The 23,741-nt window shown below is 43.6% G+C and overlaps 1 protein-coding gene across 2 annotated transcripts in view; it reads right to left on the bottom strand.

Moving 5' to 3' along the window:
* The window catches only part of HOXD3 (homeobox D3), a 99,263-nt gene extending 75,788 nt beyond the window's left edge, over nucleotides 1-23,475 (bottom strand). The window contains exon 1 of one of the 2 annotated variants that reach the window (XM_086956184.1): nucleotides 23,171-23,475. The gene's annotated coding sequence lies outside the window, so the exon portion shown is untranslated. The remainder of the gene's footprint in view (nucleotides 1-23,170) is intronic. The other variant, XM_086956183.1, reaches the window with a different exon arrangement.
* Between the last annotated feature and the right edge of the window lie 266 nt (nucleotides 23,476-23,741).

Raw genomic sequence — 23,741 nt, 5'->3', positions numbered from 1 at the left:
TTTCCACATTTACTACATAATTTGCAGATTTCACTGTGATCAAAGTGTTGTGCTTAGATTACATGGATTTAAATAACACTCCTGTAGAACATGCCACAGAATTTGCCTATTTTGCTGCACAATTTAGATATCCTTGGTGCACAATGTGTTCCTCTATGCCACATAATCACACGAGCTCTGACAATGGTAAAGCTTTGCTGGTCTATTATTGTAATCAAATGATTAATGCAATAAAGTATTTTTACTACTACTGAGTGGTTTGGTTGCTGACATTATGATGCTAAAATCAATATGTAACAGGGAACACTTCCATATTTTATGGTTCCCTGTGAATATGTTTTTTATACCACCGGACTTTGAGCAATAATGGCACAAAAAGGATAGATATTTTTATATATATGTATGCCTGTTTATGTATACAGCTTTGTTTCTGTGTGTCTATCCCCTTCACTTATACACAAACACTCACATTCCTACTACTTATCTCTCTTGCTGCTTTTTTGCACATTCAATGTCTACTACTTATACACTCATGCTCTAACTAGACATATTTAAACAACTTACATACCTGCTCTTTATCTCTGTTTTTTTCCAAATTGTTTTTCTTTTCATACGTTCATGCTCTCATAACGCAGATCCTTTTAAATTGTCTTTCACTAGGAGACTAAGGGTCCGATTGGAAAGGCGGGCACCCGGGCAATGGCAGAGGGACCAGTATATGAGTTCCAGCTGTAGGCTGCTTTTTTTGGGCAGCCAGAGGGTGGGGGGTGATTTGGGCAGCGTCTATGTTGTTGAGATGCTGCCAGCAGCCCACTGGTTGCCTACGTGGCCTTTCGGGAGGCAGATGGGCCTCCCTTTTACCAAGGGGGCAAGGATATCACTCCCTTTCACACGCTGGGCCGAACCATTAATGTATGCAGATTGCACTGGGGCAGGGGACCTGAGTGGAAGTGTCCTCACTTGTATTCAGGTGTGTTTCACCAGTGTGAATAAATCCGTGCATTTTTTTTTATCTAAGTGAAGTTAAGAAAACATGCTTCTGCTCCCCGAAGCAGCGTTTTGCGGGAAGGCAATATGCAAATGTGTGCCACTTTTTTTAATGTGCCCGGGCCAATTTTTTATCCCAATCCAACCCTGATGCGACCCTCACTGTCCCTCACACTCTTGCTCACAGGCAAATAGGCTCATTCATACGCTTTCTCTCTGTCAGTCTAGCCCAACCATTGACTCACTGCCCCTCTCCCTTTCCTTCCTCTCTCTCACTCATACACACTTTCACAATCACTATTTCACTTCTTTCTTACAGACAGAAATGATTTCTTCTCTCCTGCCATAACTTTCCCATACACACACTATCTTTCTCATACTCACCCACTTTTCTCCTCTTGTTCCATCTCCCAAACTCACATATTTATTGTCTCTATCACGCACACTCCCTAAATCGCATTTCTCGTGAGGTCAAATGCACAAACTGTTTCTCATACACTGTTCCTCTTCCTCTTCATCTTTGACAAATACTGTCTCTGTGACACACACCAGCTCTATTTTGTGTCTCTTACTCTTTCATATTGACTAATACAATTGCTTTGTTGCACACCGTTACCCATACATTATAAACATCTCTCACTCCCTTCCTGTACACATTTTCATGCACTTCCACAGATGGAAGGAAATGCTTCTCTATTTCTCATCCAGCCTTATTTTTACAACACCCTCACACACACTGTCTCACACTTAGTATATCACACACCAAACATCTCTTTCACATGTGCTATCTTTCAAACACAAATATACTCTTGCAATCAGCCTCACACAGACTTTTTGTCTCTCACACACTCTCATCACAAATACCCTTTCTCCTTCATGCCCTCTCTACTCTATATCACACATTATCCCCAACCCAAACCTATTTTTCTTTCTATTGTCTACCTTTTGCTCTGATACACAATATCTCACAAACACAAATCGCACACACACAGATCCTCTTTCTCACATGCTTTGTCTGTTTAAATCACAGAATACAGTATTTCTTCTCAATGTATGCACACGCTTCTTTCTCATGAGCACCATTACAGAACCCAGAAATACATACTTGTCGACTTCCCATCTCCTCTTTCCCTCGCTCTGAATGCCTCACTCATACAACTCTCTCGTTGTGTGTTACACCATGTCTCTCCTCGAATTGCATTATGACTAAGGCTCCCTGTTTTCCGTTTTTTAATGATTTTTATAGATAAATACAGACCAACAGTTACTTTCTTGTCTGTAGGGATTAAAACTAAAATTGGGTTGCTTTTTGAGTAATTCTAAATGCTGTCTGTCATGACTGTCAGTCAATAGCTGTGTGGATTGATAGGTAAGGGGATAACAAAGAAAGGACTTTTAGCAAAGAGACTTTAACAGCAGTAGATATCCACATGGCTGATATTGAAATGTGCATATTTTATTATAAGTGCATTGATTTATCTTGAGCATGTGTTTACAGCATTGAAACCTAGTAGGCATTCCAGCATGAGTGCATTTTACTAGTTAAATAAATTTGGAAATATACTCATTTTAGCTTCATTTTTCCATAAAACCCAAAATAAATATGGATAAACACAGATAAAATTAGCAAAAAATAAATATGGATAAATACAGATGGAAATATCAAAAAAATAAATACCATAAAACCGGGAGTCCTAATTATGACACCCCCAAATCCCGCTACACAGCTTTACTTCGTCCACTGCCTGATGAACATTTTATTCATGCAGAGTGAACAAAACCTGAACATTCTCATTTTGATGAATGAGTACCCATTGTTAGCTGCACATTGAAATGAGCAGCTTAAATAATCTCTCCCTTCTACAAGCCAAAAGTGTTTTAAGAAAGTAGGGGTGTATTTTCTAACTTTCTACATTCTTAACTGCATAATTGAGTATTTTTTCTGTCTGCAAACAGTACTGTTATTATTTAAAATATAATAGGTAGGGCTTTAGCTCTCCTAGGAGAGTGTTCCTCTCCCGCCTGATCAGTCTGCCTCCTATGAAGTCTTTCCATTAGAACCATTCTGCAGCATCAAATGATGGACAGAATGTTGAATAAATCAAACATTCACCCTTGGTGAAAGATCTGGGTTAAATGAATTGTTCTTTTGCTCAATCCACCACCCCAGTTTGGACCCAGCCATATGCAAATCAGTGTTGACCCTGCTTCTCATGGGAACTTTCCAACCCGAACTGCGAAGCCTGTTCTTCCCTGGACCTGGAAACAAGCATCCTGGGACCGGTTTTGGGGTATCACACATCATCAGCCAAGCTAGCTTGAAGCCAGCTGCACTGCAAGCAAGGGACCCACTTAGAGTGAAAATTGCTACAGCAACAAATGATGAACGGAATGCTGAATAAATCAAACATTCACCCCCTGTCAAGAGATCTATGTTTAATCCATTGTACTTTTGCTCAATACACCACCCTAGTTTGGAGACAGCCATATGCAAATCAGTGTTGAACCTGCTCATCACGGGAACAGTCCAGCCCAAACTGCCAAACCAGGTCCTCCCTGGACTGTAACAAGCATCGTAGGACCGGTTTTGGGGTATCACCCCATATGATCTGTTTTTTTCTCGCATTTATAGCTTTAAGTGGGAAGGGTATGCCCAGATGTTGGTCCAGTGCTCGCTACACCACCAGATTCAAGCGAGCCTGGCTGAGGAGGGGGTGAAACCCTGGAACCAGTCCCAGGATGCTTGTTTCCGGTCCAGGGAGGACTTGGCTAGGCAGTTTGGGCTGGACTGTTCTCATGGGGATCAGGGTCAAGGCTGATTTGCAAATCGCTGGGTCTAAATTGGAATGGCATGGAGTGCAAAAAACAATGGATTTAACCCAATCGGTGACTGGGGGTGATGCCGTCCATCATCTGTTCTTTTTTAATTTGTCACCCTACGTGGGAAGGGTATGCCCAGAAGTGGGTTCAGTGTTTTCTATGTTACCAGAGTCAAGCTAGCCTGGCTGATATGGGGTGATATCCTGAAACTTGTCCCAGGATGCTTGTTTCTTGTCCAGGGAGGATCTGGCCTGGCAATTCGGGTTGGACTGTTCCCATGGGGAGCAGGGTCTAGACTGATTTGTATATGGCTAGGTCTGAACTGGAATGGAGTGGTGTGCAAAAAAAACCTATGGATTTAACCCAGATCTGTGACTGGGGGTGAATGTTTGATTTGTTCAACAGGCTATCGATCCTCTGGGGGGTTTTTGCATTCATTAGAACCAGACATATATTTTCTATCTGAAATGTACAATCATCAAATAGTCACAATAACTTCTTTATCTCCTATATACATGCTTTACAGAAAGCAATCCGTTTTTGTTGCTTTTTTCCACCAGCATTGATAGAGTCAAGAGGTTTGGCCTTTAGCATCTTAACGGCATATGCATGAGCAATTCAAGTATCCAGCTTTCCTGCATGCCTTTGTTTGCACACATTTGCACATTTCAGTCAAGCATACTATTTTTGCCATTGCTTGTTTTTACAAACAGTATTGTCCCGTATTTTAATGTTTTCAATAAAATTCCACTGTTTGAAAAACACTTTTTCGAGATAACTATCCCAAAGTAAACATGTCATATAAACAATACACAAGGGTAACTGTAATACGTTTCCATATTGACATCTTGGGGTTCTATTGACCTTTACAAACGACTCAGCCTTTGGCCTTGTTTTTTTTAATGATGTCACCAGGAACCTTTGTTGGCAATATACATGGGTGCATGTGAGAGTGTGAGGGAGCGAGGGAGATAGAAAGAGAAAGAGACAGGATGAAACAGAAAAAGGGAGACAGCTCTCTTTGGCTTTTGGCTCTCCCACAGATATTTTGTATAAAATGCAGAGAAAGCACAGCACGCATATAGATGTATATGTGCACAAGCACGTTGTCTGGATACAGAAAACCTTAATACCAGCGCTGTCATATGACCAGTTCTAATCATCATATAATCGTACAGTATCAATACAAAAGTCACCTGAACAATTCTGTGCTCAATATGCCTCCCACAAACCTCATTCGCACACCTAATCCCACACACACAACACCCCTCCTCACCAGGTCAAAGTATATTTATATATGTACCTTCAAGGGGAAAAGGTGGCATCAAAACTTACCTTGGCATGTCTGTTTAAATCACAGCACATCGTATACTAATATAAACCAGGAACTGTAGTTCTAGACTGAACATATGTATCTCATTCAGATTTGTTCACTGTCTACACTCCCAATAGCTCCACCTCGCATGCCAGCACACACACACAAATGCACACACACCTACATACACGCCACGTGGCTCTCTAAATGCTTTTCACATGCAACACAGATTATTTCTGTATCCCAACGACACAGACACTCCAACTATCTCTCTTACACACTCTATCTCTCCTATTCCCTTAGTCCATCTTTCTTGATTTCTGACTTTTTCTCCGTGCATCACATTAAAACACTATCACATACATTCTCTATACTTGTCACACTCTCACATGTACATACACATTCACTCACACTCTCCCTCTCCACAGAATGTCAGACACGCTGCACCCTTGTTTTCTCTCATACATGCATTCACTCATACACAGCCTCTCACTTTCTTACACACACTTCTTTCTCCTCTCCCCAACACACCATCAGACATACACAAAGACTCTATCTCACAAATCCCCTTCCTCAGACTCACACATTAGCTTTCACTCACATAACAGCATAATCTCTCCCACACATGCCATATGTGAACTTTCTCCCACACCTACACATTCACCCTTCTTCTCTCATTAATACTTTGTTATTCTCTCTTTCCACATCTGTCACTCTCAACAACCTGCTTTAAACGACTATAAACCCATACACAATGCAATTTGTCAGTGCAGATGTATTATTTTACATTGTAACAATACATTCGGACATGCTTCACGTTTCGCTCTCATTGCGGCTTGCACACTATCATTATGAAATGTCCTTCTAATGCTTTACCATGTTTTATAATTAGAAGTAACAATATTGGTGAGGGCAGAGTTCTCACACAATTAGGGTCATGACTAGAATCAGCTCAGAGAACACGATTTTCATAATAGTGTATTAGGGCGGTTTTACCCCAACACACCCTAGTGTGATCAAGTTGTTGTTTATAGGAATGAGATGCTTTCCCATGGGCTGCAGATTTTGTTGTTTTTTTTTATTTATATTATTTCAGGACGCATTGATTGGACATTATTCTAGTAATCTTTTTCGTCAATTAACCGACCAAGCCAAGTGAATCCGTTTTCACCCCACCCATTAATCTCATGAATCTAGGTTGAAGGCATTTCAAACTAAGGGAGAGATTTACTAAGATCTTGTGCTGTTTGCGTGGTGCAAAATCTTTTTTTTCCAATTTACTTTCCAGTGCAAAACTTGCTTAGTGCTGGAAATAACGTGAATGTAGCGCATAGCAGTGCATTGCGCTTATTTGCATTACTTAGCCCCAAGGGGGCGTAACCATGATTGGAGCATGGGCGTTCCCATACATATACCCAAGGTTTCTGATGCTAAACCCAATTTACTAATAAAGTAGACCGGCTTTAGCGCCAGAAAACGGCGCCATTTTAAAGTAGGAAAAGAACAGAGAAAGAAAAACATTTCAGCGCTGGCGCTAGAGAAAGGGGAGGGGAGTGTCATATTTCAGTAAATTTAGAGTTCTCCTCCTCTCTCCTTTTCAAGCAGAGCAGCATTTGTGGATGCTGCACTGGACGAAAAAGTGGTAAATCTGCCTCAAACTGTCCAAATTATTGCCAATCAAGAATATGGCTTTTTCAAAGATTGTTCGTACTCCTCATAAAACGGCAGTAGAGTGCTTTTAATGAAATGTGGGATTGTCCTGGTAATCTGAAGCATCGAAAAGGCTGCTAGGGGCTGGCAAAGCCACCCACCACCACACAATACCTGTAGAACCAGTCTTCAGATGGATCCATGGGGGGGAGGGCTACCAGTCCAGGCAATATGCTTGCATTGATTCTAGGATCTGTAGTCCTGTTTATCATATTTTAAATCGCGGCTATAATTACCGTAATGCACAGAAAAATACATGGTATTCATACATGACACTAGAAACCGACAGCTCTGTAAAATCTGACCCTCTAGAACCTCAACCTTAACGGAGGCGTCAACTTTGGAAATCTTCAGGTTAATTCCCTCAGCAAGTGGTACTTTTTTAGGGTGATTTTTCGGGACAATCCTGGTTTATCACCTGCCCCGGCTAATTTCGGTAAATTGAACACGTCTGGGTTTTCAGGGAGGCTCTACGTGCGTTCAGTGCACAGTCAGCAGCCTTGTGGAAAGCAATTTAGTGCTTCCAGATGATAGTGTGTGTTAAAGTTGCAATTGATTCCCCTTAAGGCTGGGCTGTCTGTTCTTTCTATGTAGGAGAAGCCGGGCAATTTAGGCATTATGTAGCTCGCTCTCGATGCAAACCTTTATTTGTAGTCATAGTCTATATTTTCTGTGAGTCCCCGTTTTCGGTTTTCAAAGAAGGTCACCATATACTATTGCTCAATTGTATCTTCACAGCCAGGGTTTAAGTGGGCCTCTTAAACGGGTCCCATATTCAGGTCCATAACTTTACTGGGAGGGGGAAACACGATGATTTCTGAACAAAGAATAAATGTTCAGGTGATCCCTGTCAGTGATTTAGTTCTGCTTTATATTTCACGTGCTTTACCGAATCTTGCACTCGAATACAGTGTTAGCTATTTCCAAGAAGTTCTGCTTTTGTATACTTGTATTCGGTCAGCATACTGCTCTTGTATAGAGCAAGCTCTGAAATAAGTCGCCTCCAGGTGTTTTTAGCAGCCACAATTAAGAGATCAGGAGTTGAGATGAAGGCAGGGCGAGTTTCTTGCAGTGCCAAAAAGGTGCCCAGAGCACATGGTCATTCAATGCTTGACCTCTCTGCAGAGCATACACAAACAACCACCGACAAAGCCAATAGTCCTCGCTGGTTTTAGGTGTAGGTCAGTTGGTATGTTATTATATCCGGACATAATAACAAAAGTCCAGGGAGACACCAAAATCCAGGTTGGGTAGCACACAATGATATTCACAGAAATGTTCGTGTGGTTAAGCTAAGCCTATAAACTCCACAGGCCACGCTCCTTTTAGAGACAACCCCCCACACTTTTTTCATTCCACTTAAAGCCCTCCTGTTCCCAACACTTTTAATTTATGTTCACATGCGAGGTGCAATCAGCTTTCTGGGTTGAAGATGGAAAAACAGGAGGAATTCAAGCTGCCTCTAGTACCAACTGATGAATTGAAATCTACGACCCCCTTACTTTCTCCATGGACTGCTGGGAAGGGCGCCAGGAGCGGTGTGTACCCTCGGCAGGCACAGCGAGAGCTTCCGTTTACAAAGCCTTCTAGTGCGGTCCCCCATGTTTTAAATAACCCTCACCTATCATGCCTGCTCATTGCTACCTGATCTTGAAAGGCATACAGTGCTTTGGGATGTACAGCGTTCTTCCACGTTTTCGCGCTAGTAAAGATGGCTCTCTCCTGCGGTCACTTGTGCAGGTGGGCGTCTGAGGCCGACCACAAGAAACGATTGCTAAATTAGCGAGGGAGGGGAGGGTTGTCCTAGAGCGCCCTCTACTGGACAAGAGGCAGTACAGCATCAGGCTCACTAGACCAGAGGAAAGGAATTCCGAGCAAGTGCTTTGCTTCGTCTAATAGTCAGACTCCGAATCTATCTGTAATTTTACATCGGTTTATATAAATCGTGATGGCTCTGCATTATCTCCTGTAAATCCCATTTCTTTACACATCAAAGCAGCGATGTTTTTTATAATGTTAATACATGTGTTTAATCCGGAGACTTGACGCACAATGTAATTTACACTCTAACAATTGCCTACATGTAAAGTATTTTTTTATCCTTATATGCAATTTAGGATATTGGACTATGAATCCATAGAACATTGTATCCAACTGCTGTTTAACGACTCGTGTGATGTCTCTCGCGCAGATTTGGCCCACAGACACAAGGAAGATTTAATTATACTCTTCACCATGACAATTTTGGCTTCATAAATATATTTCGGTACCAACCAGAAGTGAGTATATATATGCTAAACGTCGTTTCTTTATGCCGTCATTATCACCCTCCTCACTTGTTCTATTTCAATGAATCCTTCATTCCGTCTTACCACTCTCATGCCTTCCTGCTTTGCTTTTTCTCTCGAATTATTTATTTATTTATTACTTTGTATTCCCATTTCTTTCGCGTTCTTTCTCTCTTCTCCCCTTTCCTTCCTCTTCCCTGCAAATATCGGTCTCTTTAAACTTTTCCCTCTCCCCTTTCTTCTTCTTTCTTTCGTCACCATTTCCTTCCTCCTCTTCATCGTAAACTTTGATCTATTCAAACTATCCTCTTTTTCCTTTCTTTCTTCCACTCTACTCCACATTAAAAAAAAATAGTAGTTGTCATAAAACACAACACCAAATACTAGTAAAATGATTTATGGTGAAATTGCGAGTACTCCTTATTGCCCCTAAATGCTCTATGTAAAAAAAACTGAAAACATGCTTAAAGACTTTACCGAATAGCCCCTGACACACTGCAAATCATGCCCTCAGAAACTTGAAATATGGTCCCTAAATGCCACACTGTCTCCAAAATGACGTCTGCCATATCTCCATAACTACTGCTAACTAATATATCCAAATGTGATTCAACAAGCCTGTCAGTCACTTAAGAAATGAGATTGAAATGTCTTAATAATTCTGACAAGTACTTAATCGGAGAAGGGGAGGTATTTCTCCCCTCTTGCATATGGGCCAGTCTACAAGGCGAAGTCTCTTCCCTAACTCGTGCTCCTGCTTTGGACTTTCCCTCAGCTGTATGTGACGAACAGACATGGGTGGCTATTATCAGTGCACGGAAGCTGTGGTTCCAAGGAGGCAGTGTGGGATGGGTCCACTGCACCTTAAATATGTCTGCCTTTTACAGCCATGGGAGTGGGGAGGGAGGGGGCTGTCCATGCTTCAGTTAAGACCCGTGACACTGCAAATGCTTATGACATGACATAACAGAGCTCTGCTGCAGTCCCTCTGTAGACCCCTGGAGGTAAAAGTCGTGCTGAACTAATAACAGATATAAAGATTCGAGAGGCTTACTCCAGACCATCTGATCTAACATTGTCGTAACAAGCATTCAGTTTGGTTTCATACGTGTCATTGACTTACTTTCACTACAATTGCAATTTTAATACCAGGACCTAATTTAGGGTTGGGTGGCTTGGAAAAACTTTTTGATATCTGAAGGAAGCACTATATCGGAATATTAAAGTGGTGGGTTTACGTCTCACATAAGGATAGCGTGGTGTAAACTAGCTCTACAGAATCTAGAAGATTTCCTGTTACCCCCCGCCCCTCTCAGCCCTGCATCGTGCCCCTATTCCCTTGCCTTACCTCTCAAACCCTCCAACCCATCCCTTTGCATCCCACTCTAACCCACTCACACCATGTGTCCTCTCATCACAGGAAGGGTTCCCTTTCCCTGCATTTTCTCTCCTTCTCCAATCCAGATTTATTTTTGGACTATTTTGCTTTAAGCTATTAAACCCTTTGCCCCTACTGATAGTCTCGTCGGTGGCCTCTCTTCTACTAAAACTCTTTATCCCTCCCATTGTCTTGAGGTTCTTCGACTGCAAGATGAGGTTATGCCACAGCCATCTGTGTCTTGTTTTCAAGTTGCAGAACCAGCATCCTTTTCCACGCCTCTCATGAGTCTGTGGGAGCCACTGGAGGACAATTCGCCATTCCTAGGCTTCCATGACCCCGCCCCTCTTTCCTTATTTGCTTTCATCACCCCTCTTCCCCATACCGCCCACTTACTTACTCTGGACCCATCCACATATACTCCCACCACAGCACTTCTCTACATACTTGCCACATTTGTCCACATCTTTTCTTTTCGTCTAGCCATCCTGCTTGCTTTAATGTACCGATTGTACCAGCTTATCTCCCTTCTCATACCCGCTCCCACACAACCGACACACTAATCCTGTTCTGTCTTTATCTTTTTCTCAAACACTGTTGTTCTTTTTTGTGTGCCTCAGTCACTTTATTATCATAGCCTCCTCGCAGCACCAGTGCTTAATTTGTAAAATATGAAGTGCAGGTGCTCACAGTATTTAACGTGCCCACATCCACTTCCCCAGCTCCGCCCACTCCTTCCAGTGGCCCCACCCACTTCCCTTTTTTGGCCCCACCCACATCCTCAAGCCTCAACACATCGGAGTCACCTCCTCCCTTATTGAGTTCCCCAAGAAGATGAAGGGCTCGCTCTTCACAAAAGCAACTCGGGCACCTCACACATATACACCTGCCCAAATCCCTGGACACCCTCCTGGGTGATTAGTGCACTATACAAATCAATATAACATAATATAACATATTGGAAGCCTATGACAAAAACTTAAAAGTGAACTCAAATTAGAGAAAGGTCATTTGAGGACTTGAGGCAGCTTTGCAAACAAAAGAAAATGTGCTTGCACTGCTTACAAGAAAGAAAAGAAGGAAGGAAGGAATACATTAAAGAAGGCAGTAACAAATGCAGGCATGAAGAGGAGCACTGGAGTAAGGAAATAAATAGGTAATGGATGAAAGGAGGAGGAAATAAGAAAAGAATGTGAAAGGAAAAATTGAAGCGATATAGGGAGAAACACACCATGTATGTCTGTACAGCACATTTTCACTAGAAGAGTCCCTAACACCAAATTAAAAATGTTGTTATCCAGCTCAATTGCACTAACTTTATCTAAAGATGAAAGACTGAGTGGCCACACCAAAATTTCAATTTATGACCCTGAGATAGAACACAGATTCCTGGAATAGATATAAACATATGTGCAAGAAGGAAAAAATTAAAAGGGAGAGTGAGGGAGGAGGAGAGGTCTACAGGCAAAGATAGACGCAGTAGACAATGTGAAGCGAAATGTGGAAAGCAGAGATTGGGACTGCAAGATTAGAGTGGAACGTAATGAGAAGGAAAAGTGAAAAGAAGGAGAAAGGCAAGGAAAGAAAAGAAAAGCGGACAGTGGGGAGCGTGTGAGAGTAGAGTGGAAGGGAAAGATGGAAAGTTGAACAACGAAAAGCATTTAACGAGGGGAGGTGACCATTTAGAGAAAACGCAAATGTTAGGCAGAAAGTGAAGTAAGATTGGAGAGAAGTGAAGGAGTAAGGTGTGAAGGGGCAGATACTGAGATAGAGCAAGAGAAGGTGTGGGGCGATAGATCTATGCAGGCTTGTGGGGGTGGGGGGTGGTACAGAGCGCCCAACACAGCCTAGCCCCTCTGATAGCACGTTTTGAATCAATGCTATTTTCCCCAGGTCAAAGCTGAGAAATTCCCTGTGTATCCTCTCTCTGGTTAGGGGGTAATTGGGAAAGCCTCCTGGTTCGAGTGGCCAAGACTGAGAAGGGCTTCGCGATCTCACGTGCGAACTAAAGTATAGATACTCAGGGCCCAGTGCATGCATTATTACGAAGCAATGGTGGGGAGGGGTGCTCTAAGAGTGAGGGAGGGGGCCAAGGGGTACTGTAACAGTAGTGAGTGAGTGTTGTTGCAAGGAGGGGCATTGTGATACAGAGGGGAAGGGGACTGTAAGCAGAGGGGCACTGAGATACAGGTGAGAAAGGCACTGTGGAGAGAGGGGCACTGGGATAGTGGGAGAAGGCCACTGTGGAGAGAGGGGCACTGTCACAGTGGCAGGGATGGAAGGTGTTTTTCAATGTGCTTGTGACTGCAACGGTGCCCATTGCAGAAGGGAGAGGACGGATGTGATCGAGACAAGATGGTACTGGTACAGGTAGGAGCGTGGAACTAATACTTTGACTGTGAGGAAGAAATGTTTTCACTTTTGGACCACCCTCAGCTGTTCCTGTATTTTGTTATTACGCTGCAAGGCCTTGTCTGAGCTTCTGAGGCAGGCTGCTACTGGGCAGTTTCATGCGGGTGCCACAATGCAGGAATTTATCAATGGTGTCCCACAGCCAAGCACTATTCTTTCACCTGTAGTATAACAGTTGTATGTAAAATAACGCACACACAACTCACCTAACCTTGCAGCTTTGGCTACACTGGAAAGCGCAGACTGCTGACTAGCGCAGCTGAAATTATGCTCCCAGTTCATTGTTTGTGCAGTTTATACTGCGCATGACACAACACACCTGCCCTTCCCCACCCCGAAGACCAGGCACTAGTGCGCGCAAAAACAAGCACACTAGCAGCATGCACCAAATCTGAATGTACAGCTGCACAAGCCTCGCTCGAGGCTGGGGCTTTTTAATGGCCTGTGCACAGTGCTGGCTGTGCATGGGAGAAAAATTCAATAGACCCGGTCCTGAGAAATAGGTGCCGGTCCTCAGCACCTGAAAGCACCTGCACAAATTAAGCACTGCGCAGCACATGTCTCTTGTGTGATACTGCTCCTCGCCATTTGCTTCCTCATCTAGCCCAGTTTCGTCATTTCCGTTCACCCATCTTTTCATCCTTCCTTCTCATCACCAATGTAGTTCTGTTTCTCTTAGCCGTTTTCTTCAGCACCCATTCCTTTCTTCCATTTCAGTTTTTTCACTTCCATAAGATGTGTAGGGGTCTCAAGAAATTGAGGTGGATGAGCCAACAGATTAACATGTATGGATGTGCCAGAGTTGAACGCTGACAATGTTTGCTATTTAATTCATACAACAAACATCATGTAAAATATGATAAAGTCTCTTCAAAGTTCAAAAAAGTGAATTTCTTTAATACGTGGAAGCTTTGACATGAAAACCTCACATTATAGATTTGTACTGCGACATATTTAGAAAAAGTATTAGTTTTTAAACATGAACCATTCAACATTATTATAAACATTATATTCTACTTAATCAAACACATTAGGTTATGGTAAAACTGGCATTTTAAACTCCCATATTTGAAAGTGCTTTCATCCACAATAATGTAGCAAAAAAAGCGTTTTGAATAAATAAAATATATGCCTAGGATCACACAATTTAAATTGTGAAGCCATGATTTATCCATGTTTTCTAGTTTCACTTGTTACAAATCAGTTAGTGCTTGGGTATCTATTCGTCTTTCCTCATGTTTAGGCTTTGTTTTTAGCTCTTTGTGCATTTTCCTGCAGTTTTGATATAGTGCAATCTCCATCCGAAGGTATTGGCACACTTTACATTACACAAGGTCACATTCATTGTTTATTAGCAAGGGGAGCTAAAGTGATTCCGCCAGATTCACAGGATGTTGAGCTGACACTCACTGAAACATGGTTCTCAAATTCCGAAGTCGGCCCCTCTGGCAATAGTACCCCTACCTGGGTAGAGGGTGAGAAGCATGCAAAAGCCAAATGAAAGCCTGGCTCATTATGAGCTCAGGGTTAGGGTTTCAAGAGGACCTCGTAATGAGCCAGAACCAGGCTTCAAGCTTGAGCCTAGCTGGAGCTTTCAGTGACTCGCCCACCTCCATTAACCGCTTCAGCCGGAGCACATTTCGCCACGGTGCGGGCGAATTTGACGCGTGCGCAGATCGGACGGCCCCGGCATTCCAACGTCCATGCCCACCGCGACTTATACTGGGTGCTCCATAGTACATTTTTTACTCACTACAGCACTGAAAATTTCAAAATTAAATTCCTCCCTTCCTTTCTGTCTTCCCTTCCTTATTTTCCTCTTCTCTTCCCTCCTTCCTTCCAAACGTTTATCCTTCCATTTCTGTGTAAGGCCGTACTCACTTCCTATCTCGCATTCATTTTTTCCACTGATCCCCATCTGGTCTCCATCTCACCTTTAGTGGCAGCTGCTGTGAAAGAATAGTGGTAGGCAGCGCAAGGGAGAAAAATGCAAAAAACAAAATATAACTTATCTGCCGGTCACTGTCTTGGTGCTTTTCTACTCCTGTCGACTCCCAGAAGTCTATACCCAGGCTTCTAAACTCCACTACACCAATCCAAATGCTACTCTCATGCTGGTAATACTATTACCCAGCATGAGGAGCGCTGGGATTGATCTGAGTGGGCTGGCTTGAGGCCCAGTCAGGGCCTGGGAACATGTGCAAGTTCTCCACCTGACTGTGCAACACAGCTCGGGTTGGAGAAATCTAAGTGCGCATGTCAGTTTGCCCGTCCTAAAACAGCCGGTCAAACTGGCATGCGCACTTACAGTGCCCACCACTCCTCCTCCCTGCTGCTGCCAGTCAGGATGGCCCTGCCCTAGACTCGGCTCAGTGAGGAAAAATAAAATGATAACATTATTTTATTATCATTTCATTTTTCATGTTTGCACTGCTGAGAAAGCAGTGGGGTGATGCTCTGCTGCCTTAATGGAGGAGCTGCCGCTCCTCACCTCTCTATCTCATACTGCCTTCCTTGCTTCCATTCTTCAATTTTCCTCCTCTTCAATATTCCTTCATTAATTATTTCTCCTTTGTAACAATCCCCTATCCCTCCCTCGATAACCTCTTCCTTCTGTTCTTCTGCACTCCCAGCTTTCATTCCCATTCCTGTGTATGTTTTCTTGCTTCTTTTTCTACTTAGTAACTTATACCCATACTTTTGTTCACCCCTCTGTCCCTCCCTACAAGTAATATTTCATCATTTCCTCTCTTTCTCTGTCTTTCCTTCTTTATTCTGCCATTTTATCAAAATCTACCTTCATCATTCCCTCTCATACCCTCCCAAAAGACATTCTGTGGGCCTACCAAGATCATATAGGGGTTTGCACCTCACCCATTACTTACCGTTGGTTGACTTTATATTTAGTCTTATTCGCTTGCTTTCTATTGGATTACTTTTCTTATTTCAGCCTGTCCATCTTGTGTTTTTACCCTATTGAAGCACGCCCTCTTTGCAGTCACTTTTAATGGCTGACTTCTATGCTTTCTCTGCCCGTTTTTAGGAAACTACAATTTTCTGTTTGTTCAAGCACTCAATGAGAGTAAATGTTTTCCAGTTATCTTTCTCTTGTGCTTTTTTCCCACCGTCCTCGTGTTGCTCATTCTACCCCGTGTGCTTCTCCCATCCACACTCTACGCTGTTTTCATTTGCCTATGTTTTCTCCCTTGCGTTGCTTCTATCCCACCCAGTGTTGCTTGACCCTCCCTGCCGTGTTGCTTCACCCTTTCTCTCAACCCACTCATCTTTTTTTATTTATTTATTCTAAAGTTGCTTACTCGCTACATTTTCATAAAGCGTTTTCGCACTACTTTTTTTAATTTACTGATTCATCTCAGATTCATTGGGAAAGAAAAGCCTGAATCCTTTTGTAGGCGTGCACTTATAAAATAACGTGTCAATGCATGGACAATAGGGCTTAGTCAGGAGACCTACTGGCTTTGCCAGTGCTTGTTTACCTTCTCCCTTTCTTCACCCATTTTCCTTCATTACTTCTCTCTACAACCTCTTTTCATCACATCCTTTGCCACCAGCTCCCTATAACCCTCCATGTCATCCTATATAACCTCTCTTCCTTCCTCCATTCGTTCTTTCCTCATTTCCTTCCTCCCTTTTTTGCTAATTTCCTCGCCCACTTCCTTTTATGCCCCTGCACATCAATTATTTACCTCTTTCCTCGTTTCACTCCCCCCTTCTCCTCCATGTATCCCCTCCATTCACTACTCCATTGCGCCCTCCGTCTCTTCCATCCCCTCTGCCTTTCTTCTTTCCTAACTCCATTATTTCTACCTTACTTCATTTCCCTTCCTCTCCCTTTGATTCACTGACGTTATATTCCTCACTGACTTCCTGCCTTCCTCCTTTCCTCTCTGTCACACGTTCTCCTGCATTCTTTTTCAGTCTATCTCTGTTCATTTTCACTATTGGTTAAGTGCAGCCCTCTGCCTTTCTTCATTTGCTCACCCGCCTCTCCTGCCCTTTCTCTCATTTGAATTGCAAATATGAATAGCTGTGGGACCTCTCACTTTGTCCACTTCTTTCCCACTACAGCATGTCACAGCCACAGTCGGGTTATTCTCCTCCACTCTATTCAGTCCCATTTTGTCTGCCCTCACATTCCGTTCTTCTGATCTCAAAAAATCAAGATTGAGTTCGCAGTACGGTTCCTTTCCAACTCGCAGTTTAATAATCATTCTTAACCTCATTCTCTCTTCTATCAACAATATTCCCTCCCGTGCTTCCCCACGTACAGATATTAACTGCATCCGCTTCCTTAGCAGCATTCGTGACCTTCCATCCTGCCTGCTGCAGTCACTGTTCTTTCCCTTCATGTATGTGTTCATTCTGGTAGTGTTATCATGTACTCGCCTGTCAGAGTATTTCTAATAATGTCTCGCTCTTCCGTCGCCCTGATAAGCCGCCACCCTTAACATCCTTCATTTTTATTCATTCCGTGCTTCCTTCTCCAGCCATTTTGCCCTTCTGCTTTTTGTTTCTCCCCTGTCATCCTGTCTTCCATCTTTCTTCCTATCTCCTTCCTCTCCCTTATTTTCTTCCTACATCTAAAGCCGACTTCTTTTCTGTCCCTTCTCACTCAGTCAGCTGGATCTGCCCTCTTACCACTTTCTATTTTCTCGGTGTTTCTGCGCTTCTCTCGCTCATTCACTTTCTGTTTCTCCATCGCCTCCCACCCCCACATTTTGTGGTTCTGTCACTCTCGCTCTATTTTATTCCCCTCTGTATTTCTGGTCTCTTTCTTCTCCGACCACTTTAAATCTCTCCTTTCTTCCCTCATCTCTCTTGCCCAAGCCTTCCCTTTCCTCTATTGTGCTCTGTTTTTTCCTCTCGCCTCTGAATTCATGTCTCCAAACTGTCTAGCTTGTCTTTCTATCACTCTCCATCTCTTTCTCCCCAGCCTCTTTGGTTGATCCTCTTCGAACTCTCTCCTTTCTCTCTAGTTCTGCTTCTCTTTGGCTGACTCTAGACCTCTCTCTGGTTGTCCTCGCTATCTCTCGCACTCCCCCGTTTTTTCTTGAGTTTATCCCTCTCTTTCTCGCGCCTCATCTCTTTCTTTTCACACTCTTTCTTCATTTCCCTCCCTCTCTTCCCTCCTGACTTTTCTTCTCCATGATCTTTCCTTCGCAACCCTACTCTTGTTAGTTTTCCCTATCTACCCTTCTCTAGCTGTCTCCTTTCTTGCCTCGCATTCTCTTTCTCAATATTTTCTTTTTCTCCTGCTCCCTTCTCTCACCCTGCATATCCTCAATGTATATATGTCGTCCATCAATGTATATATGTCGTCCACTCTCTCCTACACCCAACTCCCTCCTACACCCAACTCCCTTTCCAGCATGCCTTCCACTTCCCTCACAGTTTCTTCCGAGTTCTCGCCTTGGCCACGCCTCTTTTCTGATTCTGTCCCTGCAGTAGACCAGACCCCTTTCTCCCCCGCAGTCAGCTCCGCTGCTTCCTATATGTAGCACCAATCCAGCCTTAGCCAATCTTTTTTTTTCAGTCATTCGGTCTTATGAGGTCTTGTCTCGTGCCCTGCACTTTTTTTTATTTCCCTCTTCTTTTCTTCTGTTTATAGCTCTTCTCTTACTTGCTTCTTTATTTCCTGACGATGGCCCCGTTTGTTCTTGTTTTCTAATGCCCTTCTTTTCCTGCAGCCTTTTTTTCTCAGTATTCTTTCCAGTGTTTTCGAGTCTTCTCCTCTACCATTTCCTCCCTTCTTTTTTCTGCAGTCCATCTGTGGCTCCTCTTAATCTCGCCCATCTCCCCTTTCTTTCCCTTGCCTTCAATCCCTTCATGCCGTCTCTCCTTTTCCCACCACTTTGCCTCCCCTCCCTTCTTCTTCTCTCCTCTCTCCTCCCTTCTCGCCTCCTTTTACACCCCTGCTGTTCAGCTTGCTTCCTTCCGTACCCATGCAGTTTCTTTTTTTCCCATGGCTCACTGCAGCGTTTCATTCGCACTTTTCTGCATCAATTCCTCGGTTCACTCTCTTTGCTATGTTTCCTTGTTCCACTGCCCCCACCTTCCTTCCAACACACTGTGGCCCTGTGCAGTTTGTCGCTGGTATTCTTTAGTTAAATGTAGTGCACATTGCCCCTATATATTTCATCTTTTGTGTATGGCGTCTTCCCTGCTCTCTTATTAAGTCGTTCATGTTCTTGCTTTTCCTCTGCAGCCTCTTCTCCTCTATGTTTCTATATTATACCGAGGCACATCTATTTACCAGGCACATGCACTTTTGTCACTTAGGGAGTATGCCGTACCGAGCAGGGCGTTTGCATTGCGTATGTTTGCTTGTTTGTTGCTGGGTTATAACTCCGTGTTAAAGAGTCAGAAACACTGGTGAGTGCACATGAGATTTGTGTGCGTCAGTGTTGCCGGTGAATGTAGGAGTGGCCATTAAAAGTAGAGACAAGGGAGCATCGGTGTGTGAGGGCTTACCTGCAATGTGTGTGTCTGTGTAGATTGCTTCTAAATGTACAATGTATGCGAGCCTGTGTTTGACTGTCTACGTCTGTAAAATGTGTATTTCTTTGTATTCTATATGTGTGCTTGCATAGAGGAGCATGTTTTTCTGTGTACCCCACTGCACGTTGCTTGTGCACGAGTCTTTGAGTATGTAAACGCTCGTGCGTGTTTGCTTGTGCAATACATGTGTACAATGATGTGTGTATCACGTTTTATGGAATGTATGTGCTGAGAGAATGTTGTGCTTCTGCCTTTGTGCATGCCTGTGTGTTTGTCTAGATTGTGTGCGCCTTTGTACTTGGTATATAGCTCTGTAGTAGTGCTACTTTTGTGTAAAGTATGACTGTTACTTTGAGCTGTGCGTTTGTGCATGTATACAAAAGCTTCTCGAACGCTTTTGCATGGTGTGAATTTTTTAATTATTTTTATATAGGAATGACTGTGTTTATAGATAAGTATGTGTGTTTGTATTCCGTGCTTGGCTACGAACTCTGTTGTTTTGTGGGCCCTTCAGCGTATGTATGTCTTTTTTGCGAGTACGCCTATGTGCATTTGTGTAATGTATGTGCCTTTGTGTGGTGTATGACTGCTCCCTTTTTTTGTATGTGTGTGATATGTGTGCTTTCTATTTAGTTTTTCGTAAGTGTGGGGCATTGTGTTTGCTTGTTGCGTGTTTTGCTTTTGTTCAGAAACAAGACGTACGCATTTAGAATATAAAAGTATGCAGATGCAGTTGCATCAATATTCCCGATTGTGCGCGTTTGCAATATGTGCGAGATGAGCAAGACATTGGAAACAGAAACATCAAGGCATTGTATTTCCGATGATTGGTTGGAATACGCCATTTTATTTTCTGTAGAATAAAGAGGTGTGCGTGGTAGGTGCGGTTTTTGTTTGCTGCAGGACTACGTGACAGGCATGCACGCCGAGACTCTGAATGTAGAAACAACGGGGCGCTCTTGTTTCCACAGAAATGTGGACATATTAAAATGTTTACAATTCAGCATTTTAACATTTAACATATTATTGGTAATCAGCTGGCAAACAGATTTCGCTATTTTTAATCTGCAAAGGTCTGGAGCTAGGACGTTGCTATACTAGCCATACATGTGGTAGACATCCACAAAAATGTGAGCTATCCATAGTGGGGAAGAGCCCTGTTTTGTGTAGGGGTTCGAAGCCACACAGAAGACAACAATTCAAAATGTACTCCATGTTCATTCAGGAAGACATCGCTCACAGATACCATCCCATCTCAAGAACATATCCGAAATCAACACTTCCCTTTCTTTCAAGAAACACTTTGGATCTGGTACTTTTTACAAATTGCACCTCATTTCCAATTTACATGTGTATGCGGATTGCTCCAGCCCCCCTGCCCCCTCACTTCCTGGCCGCAGCAGCGCGCAGTGCCGCACTGCAGTAAAGCTGTAAATACCTTCCGCAGCTGTCTGCCAGCCTGCAGTGAAATACTGTCTTTGTTCGACATTTCTCTTCTCAGGCCGATCGTAAAACTTTCCAGCCCCAACGCCTCACTTTAAAACACACCCCGTTTAACAAAACAAAGCTGAAACCAGGTCTTTTGGCTAAAACGATTTCTACTACCAGTTATTGTACTAAAACTATTTCCAGTTTAGGTCATTTAAAGATTCTGGCCCCCGTGTTTTTTTGGTTTGAACTGGCAAACTCGTATTTTCTTTGCCTCCAAGAATAAACAATATACACTTTGAAGTGGCATTTTGTTTGAAGTGTTTGTGGAATATTACACTGCAGCAGCGGCGTCTGGGTGGAATCGAGGCAGTATCTGCTCCTAGAAAAGGTCATGCCCAGTGCTTGGCGCTGATTTACGCTGCTAACTGCTTTCGTTACACAAGCAGCCCTGATACTTTGCAATGGAGCCAGCCGGCCTGCTCGTTCAGAAAGCGCCCGGTGACTTTGAAAATGGAGGCAGCCGCAGTGCGGCAAAGAGGCACTGGTTAAAAAGCAGGTCACATCCGCAGCTGCAGACTGTGGCACTCGCCCCACACCCTCGCAGACGTCATTCTTTCACCTGCACTACCCCAGACTCTGCAGTGTGGGGCGGGTGGTATTCTAGTTGTGACTAGACGGTCTGCCACTCAGCTAGGGCAAGTAGGAGATGTAGAAACGCAGCGCAAGTGACGTTATTACCGTTGTCTTTCAGTGTTGCGCTGAGCATCGTATTTTACATTCTAAGAAGACCATAAGCAGAGCCGCGTTTCGTTTGTTGAAACTGCAGAGAGGGAGATGAGCTCTGATACTGTCGGAGTATGAAATGAGGTCACTAAAACTATCCGAGCACAAAGAACACACGGTTACTTCTACTGCGTTAAAACACGCGGCAAGATTGATATTTTCTGTCTGCCCCAGTATTTATTGTGTGTGCGACAAAAACGTGTGAGCATTGAAACAGGCTGATAATGATGTGTGGCAAGAAAGGTAGGGGGGTAGGTGGATAGATAGATAGATAGATAGATAGATAGATAGATAGATAGATAGATAGATAGATAGATAGATAGATATTCAGAATAGGCAGACGACACAAAAACACACAGATTCCTTACATTGTATCGGCGAAACAGACAAGCAAACGCATAGAAAGACTGACGGGCATTCCTGCAGGTCCCCAATTACGGACAGATATCTGCAGAGGTTATAAACAAGCATTGGCACCACAAACAGAACATGCACGCATTGCTAATTCTATAAACAAGAGTCACAAAACCAACCTTACTGTATTAAATGTTACAGCGTCACAGCCATCCAGTGCTGTCAAACGTTGAAACTTTAAGTCACAACCAACAGTTCGGAAATGCACGTTACTTTCATTTTTTCAACAACACTGGTTGAAAAAACACTAACAAAGGACAGTCGTGCTTTCTGTACCCGTCGAGTGCTGTTCTCGGTATATCTCACGGTGTGAGCTGTTTGGAAGGAGTCATATGACAATAATATGGGTTGCAAAGTTTGTAACATAGAATAGACCCACAGTTTCTGTGAAATTAATTACCTGAGACTAAGGGGGAGGGAGGTCTCAAACATGCTCAGTTTATAGAAATGGATTCCGTTACTACACAACATCTGTGTGACGTATCAGTAAAAAATTCGCGGACTATGGTATATTCCCAATGCAACCGTGTATTCGTTGTCGGTTTTCCAGGTGACATACTTTGGTGACGTCAGTCTTGTCTTGTGCATCGAAGCTCACCGAATGCCTAATCTTCAATTTAGTCTTAAACCGCATGAAGCCATCGGCCACTTTATGCTTCACAAATTATTAACAGCGAAAATTCGAAGCTGAGCAACACCTGTTAATATTTAATGGCGTGCAATAACAACCCTGTGATCAAAAACCACAACATCAGTATATCCGGGGATAACATTCCAGCAGCCTTTAAATGATTGCCCTCAATGTGCAGCCATGGTGTTCGCCTGTGAGGCGCTCGGGTTTCGTGTAAAAGGCAGCAATCGGGTAACATGCGCACAAAACAGATTGCAAGTAGCACATCTATCTGCAAAGGCAACTGTGTTTCTCAGGAGACCCCCGCTAAGGGCTGCAGCGAAAGACTAAGCAATGCTGCGGTGAACCGAGGGCCAAACCCGACAATGCTTCCTACCTGACACCCCACACCCTTACACCCACCACCGCCCCCACAGCCGGCAGGACCTGGTGGCTCTTTCCAAACCCCACCGCACACGTATGTGTAGACCAGACATACTTACCCCGAGTGCATCCGGGCAAAGGTGCGGGCACAACACTGGCCGTCCAATCCATCTCCGCCACCGGGAGCCGTCGGGGCGCAGACTGCAGTGGGGCAAGGGTGGAGTAATACTGCCTAGTAAGGCTCAGCAGGGAAGGGTTCCGTGAGCTCGCAGGGCGCCGTCAGCGGGAGCCAGAGGCTCTCAGATTCTGCAAATAAAGGGAATCTGCGAACCGCCGGCCGGCACACTAACTCTAGTACACCTCTTCGGAGACAAAGGTTAGAAAAAGAAGGAAAGGGTCTCTCTAAAGGCAGAATGCAGGGAAAAATCCGCCAGGGAAATCGGGGAAAAGGCCACGGAGGCGAGCGCTGCGCGCACATGACCGGCAACAGCCAATCCAGAGCCCAGGCAGCCCATAAAAAGGGCTATAACTAAGTTGTAAATTTTCTTCAAACAAAAAGGAATTTACTGCATTCTTTGCGGTTTTTTTCCACAATCTGCTTACAAGCGCCATTTTCCTCCTTGCAACCTTATGGCGTTTTTAGTAGCTTTCTGTTTTCGCAATCATTAGACGAGTAAATATGAATTCCAG

The sequence above is a fragment of the Lissotriton vulgaris genome, chromosome 2_1 (assembly GCF_964263255.1).
Source record: "Lissotriton vulgaris chromosome 2_1, aLisVul1.2, whole genome shotgun sequence".
Lineage (NCBI taxonomy): Eukaryota > Metazoa > Chordata > Amphibia > Caudata > Salamandridae > Lissotriton > Lissotriton vulgaris.
This window is presented reverse-complemented; position numbering and strand designations above follow the sequence as displayed.